Consider the following 15,266-nt stretch of genomic DNA (forward strand, 5'->3'; position numbering starts at 1 on the left):
CGGAAAAACAAAGCCGGAAGTTGCTAGGTATTTTGAGGTTTTTGGGTTTTCGATTGTCACTCTTGCGTTCAACCCATTTAGGACGTTAACATCTCTGTGTAAAGTGCACATATGCATCTACCGTAATCAGATAGTTTAATTCTTCCAAGTCCCACTGTTTAGGCGCTAAAGGGTAACTTGTGAAATTGAAAGTTTTTTGCCAATTGCCACGTTGCTATTTGTGGTAGGCGGGTATATGATGTTGTTTATGATTGTCCGAGCTGTCGTCTAGGCGATTCATATTGTTTTTAGGCCCACATACTTTACTAGCCGGAAAAACAAAGCCGGAAGTTGCTAGGTATTTTGAGGTTTTTTGGTTTTCGATTGTCACTCTTGCGTTCAACCCATTTAGGACGTTAACATCTCTGTGTAAAGTGCACATATGCATCTACCACAATCAGATAGTTTAATTATTCTAAGTCACACTGTTTAGACGCTAAAGGGTAACTTGTGAAATTGAAAGTTTTTTGCCAATTGCCACGTTCCTGTTTGTGGTAGGCGGTTATATGATTATGTTTATGAATGCCCTAGTTGTCGTCTAGGCGATTCATATTGGTTTTAGGCCCACATACTTTATTAGCAGGAAAAACAAAGCCGGAAGTTGCTAGGTATTTTGAGGTTTTTGGGTTTTCGATTGTCACTCTTGCGTTCAACCCATTAAGGACGTTAACATCTCTGTGTAAAGTGCACATATGCATCTACCACAATCAGATAGTTTAATTATTCTAAGTCACACTGTTTAGACGCTACAGGGTAACTTGTGAAATTGAATGTTTTTTGCCAATTGCCACGTTCCTGCTTGTGGTAGGCGGTTATATGATTATGTTTATGAATGCCCTAGTTGTCGTCTAGGCGATTCATATTGGTTTTAGGCCCACATACTTTATTAGCAGGAAAAACAAAGCCGGAAGTTGCTAGGTATTTTGAGGTTTTTGGGTTTTCGATTTTCACTCTTGCGTTTAACCCATTTAGGACGTTAACATCTCTGTGTAAAGTACACATATGCATCTACCACAATCAGATAGTTTAATTATTCTAAGTCACACTGTTCAGACGCTAAAGGGTAACTTGTGAAATTGAAAGTTGTTTGCCAATTTCCCCGTTCCTGTTTGTGGTAGGCGGGTATATGATGTTGTTTATGAATGCCCGAGTTGTCGTCTAGGCGATTCATATTGCTTTTTAGGCCCACATACTTTATTAGCCTCAAAAACAAAACCGGAAGGTGCTAGGTATTCTGGGTTCTTTGGCTTACCGATTGTCACTCTTGCGTTCAACCCATTTAGGACGTAAACATCTCTATGTAAAGTGCACATATGCATCTACCGTAATCAGATAGTTTAATTCTTCAAAGTCACACTCTTTAGGCGCTAAAGGTAACTTGTGAAATTGAAAGTTGTTTGCCAATTGCCACGTTCCTGTTTGTGGTAGGCGGGTATATGATGTTGTTTATGAATGCCCTAGCTGTCGTCTAGGCGACTCATATTGTTTTTTAGGCCCACATACGTTATTAGCCGGAAAAACAAAGCCGGAAGTTGTTAGGTTTTTGAGGTTTTTTGGTTTCCGATTGTCATTCTTGCGTTCAACCCATTTAGGACGTTAACATCTCTATGTAATGTGCACATATGCATCCACCGTAATCAGATAGTTTAATTCTTCAAATTCACACTCTTTAGGCGCTAAAGGAAATTGAAAGTTTTTTGCCAATTGCCACGTTCCTGTCTGTGGTAGGGGGTTATATGATTATGATTATGAATACCCGAGTTGTCGTCTAGGCGACTCATATTGTTTTATTGACCCACATACTTTATTAGCCGCAAAAACAAAACCGGAAGGTGCTAGGTATTTTGGGTTCTTTGGGTTACCGATTGTCACTCTTGCGTTCAACCCATTTAGGACGTAAACATCTCTATGTAAAGTGCACATATGCATCTACCGTAATCAGATCGTTTAATTCTTCTAAATCACACTGTTTAGGCGCTAAAGGTAACTTGTGAAATTGAAAGTTGTTTGCCAATTTCCCCGTTCCTGTTTGTGGTAGGCGGGTATATGATGTTGTTTATGAATGCCCGAGTTGTCGTCTAGGCGATTCATATTGCTTTTTAGGCCCACATTCTTTATTAGCCTTAAAAACAAAACCGGAAGGTGCTAGGTATTCTGGGTTCTTTGGCTTACCGATTGCCACTCTTGCGTTCAACCCATTTAGGACGTAAACATCTCTATGTAAAGTGCACATATGCATCTACCGTAATCAGATAGTTTAATTCTTCAAAGTCATACTCTTTAGGCGCTAAAGATAACTTGTGAAATTGAAAGTTGTTTGCCAATTGCCCCGTTCCTCTTTGTGGTAGGCGGGTATATGATGTTGTTTATGAATGCCCTAGCTGTCGTCTAGGCGATTCATATTGTTTTTTAGGCCCACATACGTTATTAGCCGGAAAAACAAAGCCGGAAGTTGTTAGGTATTTTGAGGTTTTTGGGTTTCCGATTGTCATTCTTGCGTTCAACCCATTTAGGACGTTAACATCTGTGTGTAAAGTGCACATATGCATCTACCGTAATCAGATCGTTTAATTCTTCTAAATCACACTGTTTAGGCGCTAAAGGTAACTTGTGAAATTGAAAGTTGTTTGCCAATTTCCCCGTTCCTGTTTGTGGTAGGCGGGTATATGATGTTGTTTATGAATGCCCGAGTTGTCGTCTAGGCGATTCATATTGCTTTTTAGGCCCACATACTTTATTAGCCTCAAAAACAAAACCGGAAGGTGCTAGGTATTCTGGGTTCTTTGGCTTACCGATTGTCACTCTTGCGTTCAACCCATTTAGGACGTAAACATCTCTGTGTAAAGTACACATATGCATCTACCGTAATCAGATCGTTTAATTCTTCTAAGTCATACTGTTTAGGCGCTTAAGGGTAACTTGTAAAATTGAAAGTTTTTTGCCAAGTGCCCCGTTCCTGTTTGTGGTAGGTGAGTATATGATGTTGTTTATGAATGCCCGAGTTGTCGTCTAGGCGACTCATATTGTTTTATAGGCCCACATACTTTATTAGCCGCAAAAACAAAACCGGAAGGTGCTAGGTATTTTGAGGTTTTTGGGTTTTCGATTGTCACTCTTGCGTTCAACCCATTTAGGACGTTAACATCTCTGTGTAAAGTGCACATATGGATCTACCGTAATCAGATAGTTTAATTCTTCCAAGTCCCACTGTTTAGGCGCTAAAGGGTAACTTGTGAAATTGAAAGTTTTTTGCCAATTGTCACTTTGCTATTTGTGGTAGGCGGGTATATGATGTTGTTTATGATTGTCCGAGCTGTCGTCTAGGCGATTCATATTGTTTTTAGGCCCACATACTTTATTAGCCGGAAAAACAAAGCCGGAAGTTGCTAGGTATTTTGAGGTTTTTTGGTTTTCGATTAACACTCTTGCGTTTAACCCATTTAGGACGTTAACATCTCTGTGTAAAGTGCACATATGCATCTACCACAATCAGATAGTTTAATTATTCTAAGTCACACTGTTTAGACGCTAAAGGGTAACTTGTGAAATTGAAAGTTTTTTGCCAATTGCCACGTTCCTGTTTGTGGTAGGCGGTTATATGATTATGATTATGAATGCCCGAGTTGTGGTCTAGCTGATTCATATTGCTTTTTAGGCCCACATACTTTATTAGCCGGAAAAACAAAGCCGGAAGTTGCTAGGTATTTTGAGGTTTTTGGGTTTTCGATTGTCACTCTTGCGTTCAACCCATTTAGGACGTTAACATCTCTGTGTAAAGTGCACATATGCATCTACCACAATCAGATAGTTTAATTATTCTAAGTCACACTGTTTAGACGCTACAGGGTAACTTGTGAAATTGAATGTTTTTTGCCAATTGCCACGTTCCTGCTTGTGGTAGGCGGTTATATGATTATGTTTATGAATGCCCGCGTTGTCGTCTAGGTGACTCATATTGTTTTATAGGCCCACACACTTTATTAGCCGCAAAAACAAAACCGGAAGGTGCTAGGTATTTTGAGTTCTTTGGGTTTTCGATTGTCACTCTTGCGTTCAACCCATTTAAGACGTTAACATCTCTATGTAAAGTGCACATATGCATCTACCACAATCAGATAGTTTAATTATTCTAAGTCACACTGTTTAGACGCTAAAGGGTAACTTGTGAAATTGAAAGTTTTTTGCCAATTGCCACGTTCCTGTTTGTGGTAGGCGGTTATATGATTATGATTATGAATGCCCGCGTTGTCGTCTAGGTGACTCATATTGTTTTATAGGCCCACACACTTTATTAGCCGCAAAAACAAAACCGGAAGGTGCTAGGTATTTTGAGTTCTTTGGGTTTTCGATTGTCACTCTTGCGTTCAACCCATTTAAGACGTTAACATCTCTATGTAAAGTGCACATATGCATCTACCGTAATCAGATCGTTTAATTCTTCCAAGTCCCACTGGTAAGGCGCTTAAGGGTAACTTGTGAAATTGAAAGTTTTTTGCAAATTGCCACGTTGCTGTTTGTGGTAGGCGGGTATATGATGTTGTTTATGAATGCCCGAGTTGTCGTCTAGGCGATTCATATTGCTTTTTAGGCCCACATACTTTATTAGCCGCAAAAACAAAACCGGAAGGTGCTAGGTATTTTGGGTTCTTTGGGTTACCGATTGTCACTCTTGCGTTCAACCCATTTAGGACGTAAACATCTCTATGTAAAGTGCACATATGCATCTACCACAATCAGATAGTTTAATTATTCTAAGTCACACTGTTTAGACGCTAAAGGGTAACTTGTGAAATTGAAAGTTTTTTGCCAATTGCCACGTTCCTGTTTGTGGTAGGCGGTTATATGATTATGATTATGAATGCCCGAGTTGTGGTCTAGCCGATTCATATTGCTTTTTAGGCCCACATACTTTATTAGCCGGAAAAACAAAGCCGGAAGTTGCTAGGTATTTTGAGGTTTTTGGGTTTTCGATTGTCACTCTTGCGTTCAACCCATTTAGGACGTTAACATCTCTGTGTAAAGTGCACATATGCATCTACCGTAATCAGATAGTTTAATTCTTCCAAGTCCCACTGTTTAGGCGCTAAAGGGTAACTTGTGAAATTGAAAGTTTTTTGCCAATTGCCACGTTGCTATTTGTGGTAGGCGGGTATATGATGTTGTTTATGATTGTCCGAGCTGTCGTCTAGGCGATTCATATTGTTTTTAGGCCCACATACTTTACTAGCCGGAAAAACAAAGCCGGAAGTTGCTAGGTATTTTGAGGTTTTTTGGTTTTCGATTGTCACTCTTGCGTTCAACCCATTTAGGACGTTAACATCTCTGTGTAAAGTGCACATATGCATCTACCACAATCAGATAGTTTAATTATTCTAAGTCACACTGTTTAGACGCTAAAGGGTAACTTGTGAAATTGAAAGTTTTTTGCCAATTGCCACGTTCCTGTTTGTGGTAGGCGGTTATATGATTATGTTTATGAATGCCCTAGTTGTCGTCTAGGCGATTCATATTGGTTTTAGGCCCACATACTTTATTAGCAGGAAAAACAAAGCCGGAAGTTGCTAGGTATTTTGAGGTTTTTGGGTTTTCGATTGTCACTCTTGCGTTCAACCCATTAAGGACGTTAACATCTCTGTGTAAAATGCACATATGCATCTACCACAATCAGATAGTTTAATTATTCTAAGTCACACTGTTTAGACGCTACAGGGTAACTTGTGAAATTGAATGTTTTTTGCCAATTGCCACGTTCCTGCTTGTGGTAGGCGGTTATATGATTATGTTTATGAATGCCCTAGTTGTCGTCTAGGCGATTCATATTGGTTTTAGGCCCACATACTTTATTAGCAGGAAAAACAAAGCCGGAAGTTGCTAGGTATTTTGAGGTTTTTGGGTTTTCGATTTTCACTCTTGCGTTTAACCCATTTAGGACGTTAACATCTCTGTGTAAAGTACACATATGCATCTACCACAATCAGATAGTTTAATTATTCTAAGTCACACTGTTCAGACGCTAAAGGGTAACTTGTGAAATTGAAAGTTGTTTGCCAATTTCCCCGTTCCTGTTTGTGGTAGGCGGGTATATGATGTTGTTTATGAATGCCCGAGTTGTCGTCTAGGCGATTCATATTGCTTTTTAGGCCCACATACTTTATTAGCCTCAAAAACAAAACCGGAAGGTGCTAGGTATTCTGGGTTCTTTGGCTTACCGATTGTCACTCTTGCGTTCAACCCATTTAGGACGTAAACATATCTATGTAAAGTGCACATATGCATCTACCGTAATCAGATAGTTTAATTCTTCAAAGTCACACTCTTTAGGCGCTAAAGGTAACTTGTGAAATTGAAAGTTGTTTGCCAATTGCCACGTTCCTGTTTGTGGTAGGCGGGTATATGATGTTGTTTATGAATGCCCTAGCTGTCGTCTAGGCGACTCATATTGTTTTTTAGGCCCACATACGTTATTAGCCGGAAAAACAAAGCCGGAAGTTGTTAGGTTTTTGAGGTTTTTTGGTTTCCGATTGTCATTCTTGCGTTCAACCCATTTAGGACGTTAACATCTCTATGTAATGTGCACATATGCATCCACCGTAATCAGATAGTTTAATTCTTCAAATTCACACTCTTTAGGCGCTAAAGGAAATTGAAAGTTTTTTGCCAATTGCCACGTTCCTGTCTGTGGTAGGGGGTTATATGATTATGATTATGAATACCCGAGTTGTCGTCTAGGCGACTCATATTGTTTTATTGACCCACATACTTTATTAGCCGCAAAAACAAAACCGGAAGGTGCTAGGTATTTTGGGTTCTTTGGGTTACCGATTGTCACTCTTGCGTTCAACCCATTTAGGACGTAAACATCTCTATGTAAAGTGCACATATGCATCTACCGTAATCAGATCGTTTAATTCTTCTAAATCACACTGTTTAGGCGCTAAAGGTAACTTGTGAAATTGAAAGTTGTTTGCCAATTTCCCCGTTCCTGTTTGTGGTAGGCGGGTATATGATGTTGTTTATGAATGCCCGAGTTGTCGTCTAGGCGATTCATATTGCTTTTTAGGCCCACATTCTTTATTAGCCTTAAAAACAAAACCGGAAGGTGCTAGGTATTCTGGGTTCTTTGGCTTACCGATTGCCACTCTTGCGTTCAACCCATTTAGGACGTAAACATCTCTATGTAAAGTGCACATATGCATCTACCGTAATCAGATAGTTTAATTCTTCAAAGTCATACTCTTTAGGCGCTAAAGATAACTTGTGAAATTGAAAGTTGTTTGCCAATTGCCCCGTTCCTCTTTGTGGTAGGCGGGTATATGATGTTGTTTATGAATGCCCTAGCTGTCGTCTAGGCGATTCATATTGTTTTTTAGGCCCACATACGTTATTAGCCGGAAAAACAAAGCCGGAAGTTGTTAGGTATTTTGAGGTTTTTGGGTTTCCGATTGTCATTCTTGCGTTCAACCCATTTAGGACGTTAACATCTGTGTGTAAAGTGCACATATGCATCTACCGTAATCAGATCGTTTAATTCTTCTAAATCACACTGTTTAGGCGCTAAAGGTAACTTGTGAAATTGAAAGTTGTTTGCCAATTTCCCCGTTCCTGTTTGTGGTAGGCGGGTATATGATGTTGTTTATGAATGCCCGAGTTGTCGTCTAGGCGATTCATATTGCTTTTTAGGCCCACATACTTTATTAGCCTCAAAAACAAAACCGGAAGGTGCTAGGTATTCTGGGTTCTTTGGCTTACCGATTGTCACTCTTGCGTTCAACCCATTTAGGACGTAAACATCTCTGTGTAAAGTACACATATGCATCTACCGTAATCAGATCGTTTAATTCTTCTAAGTCATACTGTTTAGGCGCTTAAGGGTAACTTGTAAAATTGAAAGTTTTTTGCCAAGTGCCCCGTTCCTGTTTGTGGTAGGTGAGTATATGATGTTGTTTATGAATGCCCGAGTTGTCGTCTAGGCGACTCATATTGTTTTATAGGCCCACATACTTTATTAGCCGCAAAAACAAAACCGGAAGGTGCTAGGTATTTTGAGGTTTTTGGGTTTTCGATTGTCACTCTTGCGTTCAACCCATTTAGGACGTTAACATCTCTGTGTAAAGTGCACATATGGATCTACCGTAATCAGATAGTTTAATTCTTCCAAGTCCCACTGTTTAGGCGCTAAAGGGTAACTTGTGAAATTGAAAGTTTTTTGCCAATTGTCACTTTGCTATTTGTGGTAGGCGGGTATATGATGTTGTTTATGATTGTCCGAGCTGTCGTCTAGGCGATTCATATTGTTTTTAGGCCCACATACTTTATTAGCCGGAAAAACAAAGCCGGAAGTTGCTAGGTATTTTGAGGTTTTTTGGTTTTCGATTAACACTCTTGCGTTTAACCCATTTAGGACGTTAACATCTCTGTGTAAAGTGCACATATGCATCTACCACAATCAGATAGTTTAATTATTCTAAGTCACACTGTTTAGACGCTAAAGGGTAACTTGTGAAATTGAAAGTTTTTTGCCAATTGCCACGTTCCTGTTTGTGGTAGGCGGTTATATGATTATGATTATGAATGCCCGAGTTGTGGTCTAGCTGATTCATATTGCTTTTTAGGCCCACATACTTTATTAGCCGGAAAAACAAAGCCGGAAGTTGCTAGGTATTTTGAGGTTTTTGGGTTTTCGATTGTCACTCTTGCGTTCAACCCATTTAGGACGTTAACATCTCTGTGTAAAGTGCACATATGCATCTACCACAATCAGATAGTTTAATTATTCTAAGTCACACTGTTTAGACGCTACAGGGTAACTTGTGAAATTGAATGTTTTTTGCCAATTGCCACGTTCCTGCTTGTGGTAGGCGGTTATATGATTATGTTTATGAATGCCCTAGTTGTCGTCTAGGCGATTCATATTGTTTTTAGGCCCACATACTTTATTAGCAGGAAAAACAAAGCCGGAAGTTGCTAGGTATTTTGAGGTTTTTGGGTTTTCGATTGTCACTCTTGCGTTCAACCCATTTAGGACGTTAACATCTCTGTGTAAAATACACATATGCATCTACCACAATCAGATAGTTTAATTATTCTAAGTCACACTGTTCAGACGCTAAAGGGTAACTTGTGAAATTGAAAGTTCCTTGCCAATTTCCCCGTTCCTGTTTGTGGTAGGCGGGTATATGATGTTGTTTATGAATGCCCGAGTTGTCGTCTAGGCGATTCATATTGCTTTTTAGGCCCACATACTTTATTAGCCTCAAAAACAAAACCGGAAGGTGCTAGGTATTCTGAGTTCTTTGGCTTACCGATTGTCACTCTTGCGTTCAACCCATTTAGGACGTAAACATCTCTATGTAAAGTGCACATATGCATCTACCGTAATCAGATAGTTTAATTCTTCAAAGTCACACTCTTTAGGCGCTAAAGGTAACTTGTGAAATTGAAAGTTGTTTGCCAATTGCCACGTTCCTGTTTGTGGTAGGCGGGTATATGATGTTGTTTATGAATGCCCTAGCTGTCGTCTAGGCGATTCATATTGTTTTTTAGGCCCACATACGTTATTAGCCGGAAAAACTAAGCCGGAAGTTGTTAGGTATTTTGAGGTTTTTGGGTTTCCGATTGTCATTCTTGCGTTCAACCCATTTAGGACGTTAACGTCTCTATGTAATGTGCACATATGCATCCACCGTAATCAGATAGTTTAATTCTTCAAATTCACACTCTTTAGGCGCTAAAGGAAATTGAAAGTTTTTTGCCAATTGCCACGTTCCTGTCTGTGGTAGGGGGTTATATGATTATGATTATGAATACCCGAGTTGTCGTCTAGGCGACTCATATTGTTTTATTGACCCACATACTTTATTAACCGCAAAAACAAAACCGGAAGGTGCTAGGTATTTTGAGTTCTTTGGGTTTTCGATTGTCACTCTTGCGTTCAACCCATTTAGGACGTTAACATCTCTGTGTAAAGTACACATATGCATCTACCGTAATCAGATCGTTTAATTCTTCTAAGTCATACTGTTTAGGCGCTTAAGGGTAACTTGTAAAATTGAAAGTTTTTTGCCAAGTGCCCCGTTCCTGTTTGCGGTAGGTGAGTATATGATGTTGTTTATGAATGCCCTAGTTGTCGTCTAGGCGACTCATATTGTTTTATAGGCCCACATACTTTATTAGCCGCAAAAACAAAACCGGAAGGTCCTAGGTATTTTGAGGTTTTTGGGTTTTCGATTGTCACTCTTGCGTTCAACCCATTTAGGACGTTAACATCTCTGTGTAAAGTGCACATATGCATCTACCGTAATCAGATAGTTTAATTCTTCCAAGTCCCACTGTTTAGGCGCTAAAGGGTAACTTGTGAAATTGAAAGTTTTTTGCCAATTGCCACGTTGCTATTTGTGGTAGGCGGGTATATGATGTTGTTTATGATTGTCCGAGCTGTCGTCTAGGCGATTCATATTGTTTTTAGGCCCACATACTTTATTAGCCGGAAAAACAAAGCCGGAAGTTGCTAGGTATTTTGAGGTTTTTGGGTTTTCGATTGTCACTCTTGCGTTAAACCCATTTAGGACGTTAACATTTTTGTGTAAAGTGCACATATGCATCTACCGTAATCAGATAGTTTAATTCTTCTAAGTCACACTGTTTAGGCGCTAAAGGAAATTGAAAGTTTTTTGCCAAATGCCACGTTCCTGTTTGTGGTAGGGGGTTATATGGTTGTGATTATGAATGCCCGAGTTGTCGTCTAGGCCTTTCATATTGTTTTTTAGGCCCACATACTTTATTAGCCGGAAACACAAAGCCGGAAGTTGCTGGGTATTTTGAGGTTTTTGAATTTCCGATTGTCACTCTTGCGTTCAACCCATTTAGGACTTTAACATCTCTATGTAATGTGCACATATGCATCTACCGTAATCAGATAGTTTAATTCTTCTAAGTCACACTGTTTAGGCGCTAAAGGAAATTGAAAGTTTTTTGCCAAATGCCACGTTCCTGTTTGTGGTAGGGGGTTATATGGTTGTGATTATGAATGCCCGAGTTGTCGTCTAGGCGATTCATATTGCTTTTTAGGCCCAGATACTTTATTAGCAGGAAAAACAAAGCCGGAAGTTGCTAGGTATTTTGGGTTCTTTGGGTTTTCGATTGTCACTCTTGCGTTCAACGCATTTAGGGCGGAAACATCTCTATGTATTGTGCACATATGCATCTACCGTAATCAGATAGCTTAATTATTCAAGGTCACACTCTTGAGGCGCTAAAGGAAATTATAAGTTTTTTGCCAATTGCCACGTTCCTGTTTGTGGTAGGGGGTTATATGGTTGTGATTATGAATGCCCGCGTTGTCGTCTAGGCGACTCATATTGTTTTAAAGGCCCACATACTTTATAGCCGCAAAAACAAAACCGGAAGGTGCTAGGTATTTTGGGTTCTTTGGGTTTTCGATTGTCACTCTTGCGTTCAACCCATTTAGGACGTAAACAACCCTATGTAAAGTGCACATATGCATCTACCGTAATCAGATAGTTTTATTCTTCTAAGTCACACTGTTTAGGCGCTAAAGGGTAACTTGTAAAATTGAAAGTTTTTTGCCAATTGCCCCGTTCCTGTTTGTGGTAGGCGGGTATATGATGTTGTTTATGAAGGCCCGAGTTGCCGTCTAGGCGATTCATATTGTTTTTTAGGCCCACATACTTTATTAGCCGGAAAAACAAAGTCGGAAGTTGCTAGGTATTTTGAGGTTTTTGGGTTTTCGATTGTCACTCTTGCGTTCAACCCATTTAGGACGTTAACATCTCTATGTAATGTGCACATATGCATCTACCGTAATCAGATAGTTTAATTCTTCAAAGTCACACTCTTTAGGCGCTAAAGGAAATTGAAAGTTTTTTGCCAATTGCCACGTTCCTGTTTGTGGTAGGGGGTTATATGGTTGTGATTATAAATGCCCGAGTTGTCGTCTAGGCGACTCATATTGTTTTATAGGCCCACATAATTTATTAGCTGCAAAAACAAAACCGGAAGGTGCTAGGTATTTTGGGTTCTTTGGGTTACCTATTGTCACTCTTGCGTTCAACCCATTTAGGACGTAAACATCTCTATGTAATGTGCACATATGCATCTACCGTAATCAGATAGTTTAATTCTTCTAAGTCACACTCTTTAGGCGCTAAAGGGTAACTTGTGAACTTGCCCCGTTCCTGTTTGTGGTAGGCGGGTATATGATGTTGTTTATGAATGCCCGAGTTTTCGTCTAGGCGATTCATATTGCTTTTTAGGCCCACATAATTTCTTAGCCGCAAAAACAAAACCGGAAGGTGCTAGGTATTTGGGGTTCTTTGGGTTACCTATTGTCACTCTTGCGTTCAACCCATTTAGGACGTAAACATCCCTATGTAATGTGCACATATGCATCTACCGTAATCAGATAATTTAATTCTTCTAAGTCACACTCTTTAGGCGCTAAAGGGTAACTTGTGAAATTGAAAGTTTTTTGCCAATTGCCCCGTTCGTGTTTGTGGTAGGCGGGTATATGATGTTGTTTTTGAATGCCCCAGTTGTCGTCTAGGCGATTCATATTGCTTTTTAGACCCACATACTTTATTAGCAGGAACAACAAAGCCGGAAGTTGCTAGGTATTTTGAGGTTTTTGGGTTTTCGATTGTCACTCTTGCGTTCAACCTATTTAGGACGTTAACATCTCTATGTAATGTGCACATATGCATCTACCGTAATCAGATAGTTTAATTCTTCTAAGTCACACTGTTTAGGCGCTAAAGGGTAACTTGTAAAATTGAAAGTTTTTTTGCCAATTGCCCCGTTCCTGTTTGTGGTAGGCGGGTATATGATGTCCTTTATGAATGCCCGAGTTGTCGTCTAGGCGATTCATATTGCTTTTTAGGCCCACATACTTTATTAGCAGGAAAAACAAAGCCGGAAGTTGCTAGGTATTTTGGGTTCTTTGGGTTTTCGATTGTCACTCTTGCGTTCAACCCATTTAGGACGTAAACATCTCTATGTAATGTGCACATATGCATCTACCGTAATCAGATAGCTTAATTATTCAAGGTCACACTCTTGAGGCGCTAAAGGAAATTACAAGTTTTTTGCCAATTGCCACGTTCCTGTTTGTGGTAGGGGGTTATATGGTTGTGATTATGAATGCCCGAGTTGTCGTCTAGCCGACTCATATTGTTTTATAGGCCCACATAATTTCTTAGCCGCAAAAACAAAACCGGAAGGTGCTAGGTATTTTGGGTTCTTTGGGTTACCTATTGTCACTCTTGCGTTCAACCCATTTAGGACGTTAATATCTTTATGTAATGTGCACATATGCATCTACCGTAATCAGATAGTTTAATTCTTCAAAGTCACAATCTTTAGGCGCTAAAGGAAATTGAAAGTTTTTTGCCAATTGCCACGTTCCTGTTTGTGGTAGGTGATTATATGGTTGTGATTATGAATGCCCGAGTTGTCGTCTAGGCGACTCATATTGTTTTATAGGCCCACATAATTTCTTAGCCGCAAAAACAAAACCGGAAGGTGCTAGGTATTTTGGGTTCTTTGGGTTACCTATTGTCACTCTTGCGTTCAACCCATTTAGGACGTTAACATCTTTATGTAATGTGCACATATGCATCTACCGTAATCAGATAGCTTAATTATTCAAGGTCACACTCTTGAGGCGCTAAAGGAAATTACAAGTTTTTTGCCAATTGCCACGTTCCTGTTTGTGGTAGGGGGTTATATGGTTGTGATTATGAATGCCCGAGTTGTCGTCTAGCCGACTCATATTGTTTTATAGGCCCACATAATTTCTTAGCCGCAAAAACAAAACCGGAAGGTGCTAGGTATTTTGGGTTCTTTGGGTTACCTATTGTCACTCTTGCGTTCAACCCATTTAGGACGTTAACATCTTTATGTAATGTGCACATATGCATCTACCGTAATCAGATAGTTTAATTCTTCAAAGTCACAATCTTTAGGCGCTAAAGGAAATTGAAAGTTTTTTGCCAATTGCCACGTTCCTGTTTGTGGTAGGTGATTATATGGTTGTGATTATGAATGCCCGAGTTGTCGTCTAGGCGACTCATATTGTTTTATAGGCCCACATAATTTCTTAGCCGCAAAAACAAAACCGGAAGGTGCTAGGTATTTTGGGTTCTTTGGGTTACCTATTGTCACTCTTGCGTTCAACCCATTTAGGACGTTAACATCTTTATGTAATGTGCACATATGCATCTACCGTAATCAGATAGCTTAATTATTCAAGGTCACACTCTTGAGGCGCTAAAGGAAATTACAAGTTTTTTGCCAATTGCCACGTTCCTGTTTGTGGTAGGGGGTTATATGGTTGTGATTATGAATGCCCGAGTTGTCGTCTAGGCGACTCATATTGTTTTATAGGCCCACATAATTTCTTAGCCGCAAAAACAAAACCGGAAGGTGCTAGGTATTTTGGGTTCTTTGGGTTACCGATTGTCACTCTTGCGTTCAACCCATTTAGGACGTAAACATCTCTATGTAATGTGCACATATGCATCTACCGTAATCAGATAGTTTAATTCTTCAAAGTCACACTCTTCAGGCGCTAAAGGAAATTGAAAGTTTTTTGCCAATTGCCACGTTCCTGTTTGTGGTAGGGGGTTATATGGTTGTGATTATAAATGCCCGAGTTGTCGTCTAGGCGACTCATATTGTTTTATAGGTCCACATAATTTCTTAGACGCAAAAACAAAACCGGAAGGTGCTAGGTATTTTGGGTTCTTTGGGTTACCTATTGTCACTCTTGCGTTCAACCCATTTAGGACGTAAACATCTCTATGTAAAGTGCACATATGCATCTACCGTAATCAGATAGTTTAATTCTTCTAAGTCACACTGTTTAGGCGCTAAAGGGTAACTTGTAAAATTGAAAGTTTTTTTGCCAATTGCCCCGTTCCTGTTTGTGGTAGGCGGGTATATGATGTCCTTTATGAATGCCCGAGTTGTCGTCTAGGCGATTCATATTGCTTTTTAGGCCCACATGCTTTATTAGCAGGAAAAACAAAGCCGGAAGTTGCTAGGTATTTTGGGTTCTTTGGGTTACCTATTGTCACTCTTGCGTTCAACCCATTTAGGACGTAAACATCTCTATGTAAAGTGCACATATGCATCTACCGTAATCAGATAGTTTAATTCTTCAAAGTCACACTCTTCAGGCGCTAAAGGAAATTGAAAGTTTTTTGCCAATT

The sequence above is a fragment of the Bactrocera oleae genome, chromosome 6, assembly GCF_042242935.1.
Source record: "Bactrocera oleae isolate idBacOlea1 chromosome 6, idBacOlea1, whole genome shotgun sequence".
In the NCBI taxonomy this organism is placed as follows: Eukaryota; Metazoa; Arthropoda; class Insecta; order Diptera; family Tephritidae; genus Bactrocera; species Bactrocera oleae.